The following is a 9,730-nucleotide window of genomic DNA, read 5'->3' as shown; positions in this document are numbered from 1 at the left end:
CCCCTTCCCTCCCCCTCCCCCTCTAATAACCATAGATTTGTTCTCTCCATCTGATAGATTAACTACTCCTCTGTTGGTTTGTTGCCTAGATGATCTGCCCAGTACTGAGACAGGTGTGATCAAGTCCTCCCCTCCTATATCAGATGGTACCTCTCCTTGTGTCAATGCAGTTGAAAGTCTGGCGTGCCATCTGCACAGAAGCCGTGACTGCTGCTATAGAGACTACCCATTTTTGCATCAGCCTTGGCAATTGCAATGGCTATGGTAGGCTGACTGTGTGGAAATGGTGTTTTTGGTGAGCTCTGTACCTGGTTGCAGCTGGGCTCGGCTTCCCCCAGCTTCATACCTCAGGACCCTGGCAGGGCCGGGGCAGTAGTGGAAGTTTGCCTTGTTACAGCTAGGTTGGCTTCTCCTGGCTCAATGCCTCAGGACCCTGGTGGGACCCCAGGGTGGTGGCAGCAGCTTGCCTAGCTGTGGCTGGGTTCAGCTTCCCCCAGTTCCATGCTTCATTCTAAGATGTTGTTGCAGAGCAGTTGGGGAGAAGGGGAGAGGGAAAGTGGGAAGAAAATAGGGTGGGAGGAGGAAGAAGAGAGGTGTGGTCAAGGCCCAAGACACACCCCTCATTGTGGCAGAATAGACCAGGGGACTTCCAGCAGCAGCTCAGTCACTGTAGGGCTGGATGCAGATGTTGGAGGAGGGTGGCTGAAGCCCTCAGCCCCCTGCTGCCCTGGTTTGGGAGCTTAGATTGTTCCTGATGGCAGCTCACTAGTCATTACTGGGCTTGGTGCGGACATCAGGGCGGGTATGGCTGAGGCCCTCATCCCCCCACCCCAGCTTGGGAGCCCAGGGCACTTCCGGTGGCAACTTGATGGTCATGTTGGGCTGGGTTTGGCCATTGGGGGGGGTCATGGTTGAGGCCTACAGCCCTCACCCCTTCCCAGCTTGGGACCCAAGGAGGCTTCTGGTCCTTCTAGGTTTTATAGGTGTTCTTTGGTGGGGTTAGACCTTTACTGGTTAATATCAAACTTTGTCTCTGATCTGTAGGTATTTTGTTTTTTCTTTCAGTTCTGTGTTGGATTACTTCCTATTCCTACCACTTAAACTCTGCACTGGAACTAATTTGCTGTCCTTTGCTTACTTCTAAAATGGGGGAACTTCCTGTGGGGACCAGCACTTGAGCCCTGTGGTTGAGCTAAATTGCTGCTTTGCTGTTGATTCTCTGGGGGAAGGCTTTTCGAGCAGCTCAGGGTTTAAGTGTTGGCTTTATGAGCACTTCCAGGTCTCATGAGGTCTGGTACACCTGGATTGTGTGGAAACTCTGGTCTGGGCCTGAGTCTTTTCAGCAAACTACACTTCCTGGAGTTCTATGTTCCTGACCAGTCTCCACTGAGTGGGCCTGTGCTGATTGGGGGATAGATCAGCTGTCCACGCTGTGACCTAATGTTTCCCTGGTGGCCCATCTCCCCTACCGCCCACACTCCAAACACCTCCCATGAAATGGGCTGTGCCCTGGTCCCTTGCAATGACTAACTGCCCTCTGAGCGGTTCCTGTTTTTAGTTGTCTATGGCTTGTCACTCCTATGTGGATCCACAGGAACCCTATTAGTGGTCTTACTGGCCTGGGAGCCACCAAAGCCCTATTCTCCCCTGCCATCTCCAAGCAACTTCAAACAAAGGGCACAGCTGTGGCTTTTGTCAGCTCTTGCTCCATGTGCTCACCAGCTCAAGCCTTAAAGCAGCTGGGGTTCAAAATAGTGCAGGTGATCCTTTCTTTCATTGTGGCTTCTCTTGCCTTCATGAACTCTGTAGGTCTTTCCTCCTCTTCCCTGAGCTCTAGTGGCCCCAGATTGGCTGTTGTTGCTTTTTAATAGCTGTAAATTGGTTGATTTGTGGGAGAGAGTGATGCTGGGGACCATCTGTTCTGCCATCTTGACCAAAGCCTGAAATTTCTTTGATTCAGTTATATTGTTTATGTGTTCTAAGGCATACATGATTTTTGATTCCAAAATATGTAGTTCCTTCTGGGTAAGTTTTCATGAAAAATTCTGAAAGCTACATTTGTGTTTTCTTCTTTGTAATGTGTTCTTCAAGTATTTCCTTTTACTCATGATATACTGTAGTATAACTCTTAATTTAAATAAAAGTATACAGAAAAAGGTGGGCAACATTATTATTTTTTTCCTCAGGAAAAATACAAGTTTGATTAATTAAAGATGAATCTCTGTTAGTAACAGAACAATAGACCTCTTATTCAGTTGCAGACAAAGGTAAGTAAGAAATCCACAGACCCTTGACATATGATACTACCAAGGATGAGTGTAAATTGCCTTTTGTCAAGGCTACCAGATATTTCCTCTTAAAACCATTTTCCCAGCTTCCAGCCCTGCTGTGGACCTTGATCTGTCTCTTTTGTCCTCTTTCTTATACTGGCAAGGAGATGGGAAGACAAAGAATTTTATTTCTACCTGCACAGCTCCTGGGATATGTGATGGACTCTGACCTTCAAGTACACCATACTCCTAAGGAAGCTATCTACTTCTATTTGGTGTCAAGAATCGACTTAAAATGTTTTCTGGGCTAACAGATTAAATTACTCTAAGGCCAAAAGCTATTGTATGAGATTATACCTGATGTAAGGAAAAAATGAATTAACAGGATATGAAGGTAATAAATTTTTATAAGTAATATATGAAATAATATTTATTGCTGAGACTAAAATATTAATATCAAGATTTCTTGAAGGGGCACCTGCACTTAACCCAAAACTCTCCAAAATGCTAGAAATATGAAATACTCCTCATGGTGCCACTTCTTGGTATACATTATGTTTTATCAGGTAAATAATAACTTCAATGAGTATAAAAAATGCAGTTGAGTGCACTCAAGAGCTTTAAAGTCTGTTCTTTAATGTGGGTACTCAACTTAATGAAATCTGCAACATCATAAAATAGCTCTTTTTATAGAGCTTGGCTTGATGTCATAGAATAAAGAAACACATGTGTATGAGATGTTCAAGAGCAAGAACTTGGCCTTGATTATTGTAACTCTAGCTCTTTGCCTAGAACATAGTAGGTATGCCTAGAAATTTATCAAATAAATTAAACTAGAAAAAATATTTTATAATTAACTTTCAAATATCAAAACTTGGATAAAATAGATATTATTGCCGTGTCTCCTAAACTAACTTGCACGTCTAAACTCAGATTAAACTTTCATTAAAAGACCCTGATTAGTGGTCCTCTGGTGAAGTTGCATAAGTACTTCTTTGGATTTCTGGGTTTTTTTCAGTGAAATCATAAGAGATATGACAAATTGAAGGCATAAGGAAGGTTTTTCAAAGTTATATATTTTAACTCTCCAATTTGTTTTATAGACGAATATACCGAAGCCAAAAATTCTGAGGTGGAAACACTTGACTCAGGGACCAATTAGGATTACAGATGCTCTAAGAACAGAAAAGATGATACTGCCCCTTACCCGAATGTTGAATCAGAATAAACTACTCTGTAAAGCAAGTGTAATAAAATCAGTTCTATATTTCTAACTTTTCTCATAATAAGTACCTAAGTGATATCAAGCATGAAATTATTCCTTGTATTTATACCTCTGTCTTGTATTTATATATCTCTCTGTCTCTCTTTATCTATCTCTATGTCTTTAACTGTATCGCTTTGCTGGTGTCTTCAGCATGTGCTTAGTTGAATAATCCAGCACTGACATAAACTCAAACAAAAGAAGAAATAACTAATTATGTATAAATACATAATTTAGATATGTACAATGTGTTCTTCCAAGAAAGGCATTTTGGTAGTACCCAGAAGAAAAACTAGTGATAAATCTACTCTTAGTGAAAAAGGCAATTTGTTTTTTAGTATGTAATTTTTTTATTCAAAATATTTTAGCATTTACTTGTATATTTTGTGGGGTACAGTGCATTGTTTCAGTATATGCATATACCGTACAATGATTCATTTAGGGAAGAGAGCATATTTCTGCCCATTAGTCTACCACTTTCCACCCCACCTCTACCTCCTTGGCCTCTGGTAACCATTATTCTACTCTTTACTTTTATGAGAATCTATTTTTTTTAGATTCCACATATGAGTGATATCGTACAGTGAGAAATCTACTTTTAATGAAAAAGGAAAATAATTTCTTGATCAAAAAGAAAGTTAAATATGAAAGCAGTCCCTTAGTGTTTCTAAACAATAAATATTTTTTTGTTTAAATTCTAAATTATGTACTTGCAGGAGATCTTATAATAGTTTTGAAGAAAAATACCTTCTTATCACATGAGAAACTGAAATGATTCAGAACCTACAGGTAAAAATATTTTTAATTCTCTATTTTTATTTACAATTTGGAGATATACTGTAAAAATATTTTGACTAGTCATACATTTTCTTCCTCTTACTCATTATAAAATAAACACACATGGATCCAATTATAATACTCATTTAAGATCTGTATTAAATAAAATCTAGAGTAAATAATAGTAGGGATGAAAATTAAGTCTAATTCAAACTATTCTGAGTAAGCATTAATCTTTATTTCCTTTTTGATGAAATAAGGTCATCTAAAGGTAAGGTGGAAATTAGTCTGAAAAGTTCATTAACTTTATTCTCATAGTCATGTGAGAATTTCATATTCTAGGGAAAAAATATAATGTCTATATGTTTTAGTTTATTATTTTCATCCTCTTCCTTATTTTTAGGTTTCTCTCTTTATAAGTTAGTTCTGTCTTTAAAGCAGTAGACAGAAAGATAAGTTAGAAATCACTTTATTATTCCATTATTTATAAAGGAACAGAATCATATTAAATTATCAATACTTTCAGATGTGAAAAAAAATTAAAATAATGCAATTTCCTGAGGAAAGTATTTAATTGCAATTACAAAGGTCTTCAAAAAGTTCATGGGAAGGATTTGTATTATCATTTAATTCAATTTTTCCACAAACTTTTTGAAGTACCCTCATATGTTTGCATTTATTCCAATTGTGATATTTTTAGATTTCCAGATTAATTCATGTGTGTGTGTGTGTAATAAGTAAGGGCATGAATGATTTTGAAGGCTTTTTGAGCTAGAGATTCAAAATACCACCTGAATTAAATTTTGTCATAGAATATTTATTCATCAAACTATTTTTTTCTGCTTTGGCACTATCATAGAATGAGATTTAAAGCCTTTCTGTATAAGTGTTTCACTCTCAAGAAATTTCAGAAAGAAGCTCTAAAGTCTGGACACAATTCTGGTAAACAGAAAATTATGGAAAAGTCTAGATGTCATTCAATATGTACGAAAGAGTCAGTAGTTCCCAAATGCCAGTCTAAGGACCAGTTCCTCCCAAATTTCCTAAAAAGCTTTAAAAGCACTAGTTCATGTGTCCCCATTTTGAACATTCTGAAAATGACCAGCATAAGACTCAAGAATCTGTATTTTTTAAAAGATGTACAGGATGATTTTTGAGCACTGCTGAGGTTTGAAATCCATGTCACATTTTTCAACTTCACAAAAATTAGCTGGGATAAACATAGGGATGTTACAAAAATAAATTTTAAAAAACTGCTGTTCCTTCCCTTTCTGCAATCATTCTCACTTGCTTCTTGACAAGCATTTCTCAGTCTGTTGTCTCAGAAGTATCACCATTATCACCCCTCACTGAACAATAGAAGGCAAGACCTGGTCTTTATTTTTTATTTTCTTTTTTTATTGGTTATGAATATTCATGGGATACAAAGCTGATTGTCACCCTTCATACCCAAGATGTGAAGACCAGATTCATTTTGGCAACATGCACATTACCACAAATTGCGTTTGTACCCCATGTCCCCCACCTAATTATCCTCAATTTCCCTCCCCCTCCTTCTTTCCCCCACAACTCCACTTTGTAGCCCAAGGAATGTTCTCTCCCTCTGCAAGTCGGGTCTTTCTTTTCTTCTTTCTTTCTCACTTAGCTCCCACTTATGAGTGAGCACATGTGGTAATTTTCTCTCAGTGCTTTGCTTATTTCACTCAACATAAGTTTCTCCAGGCTCATCCATGTTGTTGAAAATGGGAGAATTTCATTATTTTTATGGTACAGTAGTATTCCATGGTGTAAATATGCCACAGTTTCCTTATCCAATCATTTATCAATGGACATTTAGGTTGGTTCCATATATTGGCTATTGTAAACAGAGCTGCAATGAACATGGAAGTGCAGGTATCCCTTTGACATGATGATTTCCACTCTTCTGGGTATATACCCAGCAGTGGGATTGCTGGATTGTATGGAAGATCAATCTGTAGTTGTTTGAGAAACCTCGATAACGTTTTCTATAGTGGTTGTACTAATTTACAGTCCCACCAACGGTGCAGGGGCTTCACTTCTCTCCACACTCTCGCCAGCATTTGTTATTCACTGTCTTTTTGATTATAGCCAGTCTAACTGGTGTGAGGTGGTATCTCAATGTGGTTTTAATTTGCATTTCCCTGATGACTACTGATGTTGGGCATTTTTTATGTACCTGTTGGCCATTTGCATGTCTTCCTTTGAAAAATGTCTATTCAGCTCCTTTGCCCATTTTTTAATTGGGTTATTTTTTTTTTTGACTGTATAACTGCTTACGTTCTTTGTTTTAACAAGGATATTAATCCATTGTTGGATGCATAGTCAGCAAAAATATTTTCACAATCTGTAGGTTGTCATTTTACTCTGTTGACTATTTCCTTTGCTGTGCAGAAGCTTTTTAGTTTTATATAGTCCCACTTGTTTGTTTGTTTGTTTGTTTGTTTGTTTGTTTGTTTGTTTGTTTGTTTCCTGCTTGTGCTTTTGGGCTCATGTTCATAAATAAACTCTGTGCCCATACCTAGTTCCTGAAGTGTTTCACCTCTATTTTCCATTAGCAATTTTACAGTTTCAGGTGTTATACTTTAGTCTTTAATTCATTTTGAGTTGATTTTAGCATATGGTGAGAAATGCATATCTAGTTTCTTTCTTCTGCATATGGATATCCAATTTTCCCAGCACCACTTGTTGAAGAGGCAGTCTTTTCCCCAATGTAGATTTTGTTGCCTTTGTCCAATATCAGATGGCTGTAAGCCTGAGAGTTGACTTCTGGGTTCTCAATTCTGCTCCTCTGGTCTGAGTGTCTATTTTTATGCCAGTACCATGCTGTTTTGGTTACAATACCTTTGTAGTATAATTTGAAGTCAGGTAGTGTTATGCCTGTGGATTTATTTTTTTGTTTTGCCCAGGATTGCTTTGGCTATTTGGGGCCTTTTGTTGTTCCATATGAAAGCTAAGATTGTTTTTTTCCATTTCTGTGAAGAATGTCATTGGTATTTTGATGGGGATTACATTGAATCTGTAGATGGCTTGGGGTAGTATAGATCATTTTCACAATGTTAATTCTTCCAATCCAAGAGCATGGAATATCTTTCCATCTTTTTACATCTTGTCTAATTTCCTTTGGAAGTGGTTTATAGTTCTCACTGTAGAGATCTTTCACCCCCTTGGTTAAATTGATCCCTAGGTATTTTATTTTTTCGTGGCAATTGTAAACGGGCTTACTTTGTTTATTTCTCTTTCAGTAAGTTCATTGTTTGAGTATATAAATACAACTGATTTTGAGGCATTTATTTAGTATTCAGCAATGTTACTGAAATTATTAACCAGCTCTAGGAGTTTATTGATAGGGTCTTTAGGTTTTTCTCTATATAGTATTATGTCATCTGCAAATAGAGATGGTTGGACTTCATCTTTTCCAATCTGGATTCCCTTTATTTCTTTCTCTTGCCTGGTTTCTCTGGCTAGTACCTCCAGTACTATGTTAAATAGAAGTGGTGAGAGTGAGCATCCTTGTCCTGTTCCTGTTCTTAAGGGAAAGGCCCTCAGCTTTTCCCCATTCAGAATGATACTGGTGGTGGGCTTGTCATAATGTCTTTTATTGTGATGAGATACTTTCCTTCTATACCTAATCTGTTGAGAGTCTTTATCATAAAGGGTGTTGAATTTTGTCAAATGATTTTTTAGCATCTATTGAGATAATCAGATGGTCTTTTTCCTTGAGTTTGTTGATGTGATGTTTCACATTTATTGCCTTTTGTATGTTGAACCATTCTTGCATCCCTGGGATGAATCCCACTTGATAATGGCGTATAATTTGTTTAATGCATTACTGTTTTCTCATTGCTAATATTTTGTTGAGGATTTTTGTATCTATGTTCATCAAGGATATTTGCCTGTAATTTTCTTTTTTTGTCGTGCCTTTATCTGGTTTTGGTATCAGAGTTATTGACCTCTTAGAATGAATTTGGGAGAGTAGCTTCTATTTCAATTATTTGAAATAGTTTGAGGAGAATTGGTTTTAACTCCTCTTTAAAAGTTTGATAGAATTCAGCTGTAAATCCATCCAGATCTGGACTTTTCTTTGTTGGAAGATTGCTGATTACCAAGTCAATCTTGTTGCTTGTTATGGGTCTGTTCATGTTTTCTATCTCATCTTGGTTCAGTCTGGGTAGTTGGTATGTGTCTAGAAACTTATCTATATCTTCCAGATTTTCATATTTCTTGTCATACAGTTGTTTATGACAGTCTCTAATTGTTCTTCATATTTCTGTGGAATTGGTTGTTATGTCTCCATTTTAATTTCTGATTTTTATTATTTGGTTCTTCTCTCTTTTTTCTTTTTGTTAACTTAGCTAATGGCTTGTCTATTTTATTTATCTTCTCAAAAAACCAACTTTTTGTTTCACTGATCTTTTCTATTGTTTTGGGGGTCTCTATTTCATTTAGTTCTGCTCTGATCTTAATTATTTCTTTCCATCTACTACTTTTAGGTTTGGATTGTAATTGTTTATCAAGTTCTTTGAGGTATAGTGTTAGGCTGTTTATTTGAAGTCTTTCCATTCTTTTGACATAAGCATTTATTGTAATAAATTTGCCTCTTACTGCTTTTGCAGTATCCCACAGGTTTTAGTATGATGTATCTTTATTTCCATGAGTTTCAAGAAATTTTTTGAATTCCTATTTAATTTCTTCTTGGACCCATAGGTCATTCAGGAGCCTACTATTTAGTTTCCAAGTATTTGTATAGTTTCCAGGTTTTGCTTATTACTAATTTTCAGTTTTAGTCCCCTGTGGTCTGAAAAGATACTTACAATGATTTCAATTTTTTAAAATTTGCTGAGACTAGATTTGTAACCTAATATGTGGTCTATCCTGGAAAATGTTCTGTGAGCTGATGAAAAGAAAGTATATTCTCTAGTTGTTGGGTAAAATGTTCTGCATATATCAGCCAGGTCCAATTGGTCTAAGGTGTAGATTAAATCCTGTGTCCTTTATTGATTTGTTGCCTGGAAGATCTGCCCCATACTGAGAGAGGAGTGTTCATATCACCCACTATTAATGTATTATGGTCTATTTCTTTCTTTAGGTCTAAGAGTGTTTGTTTTATATATCTGAGTGCTCCAGTGTTAGGCACATATATATTTATCATTGCTATGTCTTATTGATGGATAGATCCTTTTATCATTACTTAGTGACCTTCTTTGTCTGTTTTTATGTTTTTTAGTTTAAATTCTATTTTGTCCAATACAAGAATAGCTATCCCTTCTCATTTTTGGTTTCCATTTGCATGGTATATCTTTTTCCATCCCTTCAGTTTTAGACTATGTGTGTTTCTACAGGTGAGGTGGGTCTCTTGAAGATAGCATATGCTTGGGTCTAGCTTTTTAATCCAATCAGT

This window comes from Galeopterus variegatus, unplaced genomic scaffold, assembly GCF_000696425.1.
Source record: "Galeopterus variegatus unplaced genomic scaffold, G_variegatus-3.0.2 Scaffold5749, whole genome shotgun sequence".
NCBI classification, from domain to species: Eukaryota; Metazoa; Chordata; class Mammalia; order Dermoptera; family Cynocephalidae; genus Galeopterus; species Galeopterus variegatus.
Note: the sequence above shows the minus strand (reverse complement) of the source record.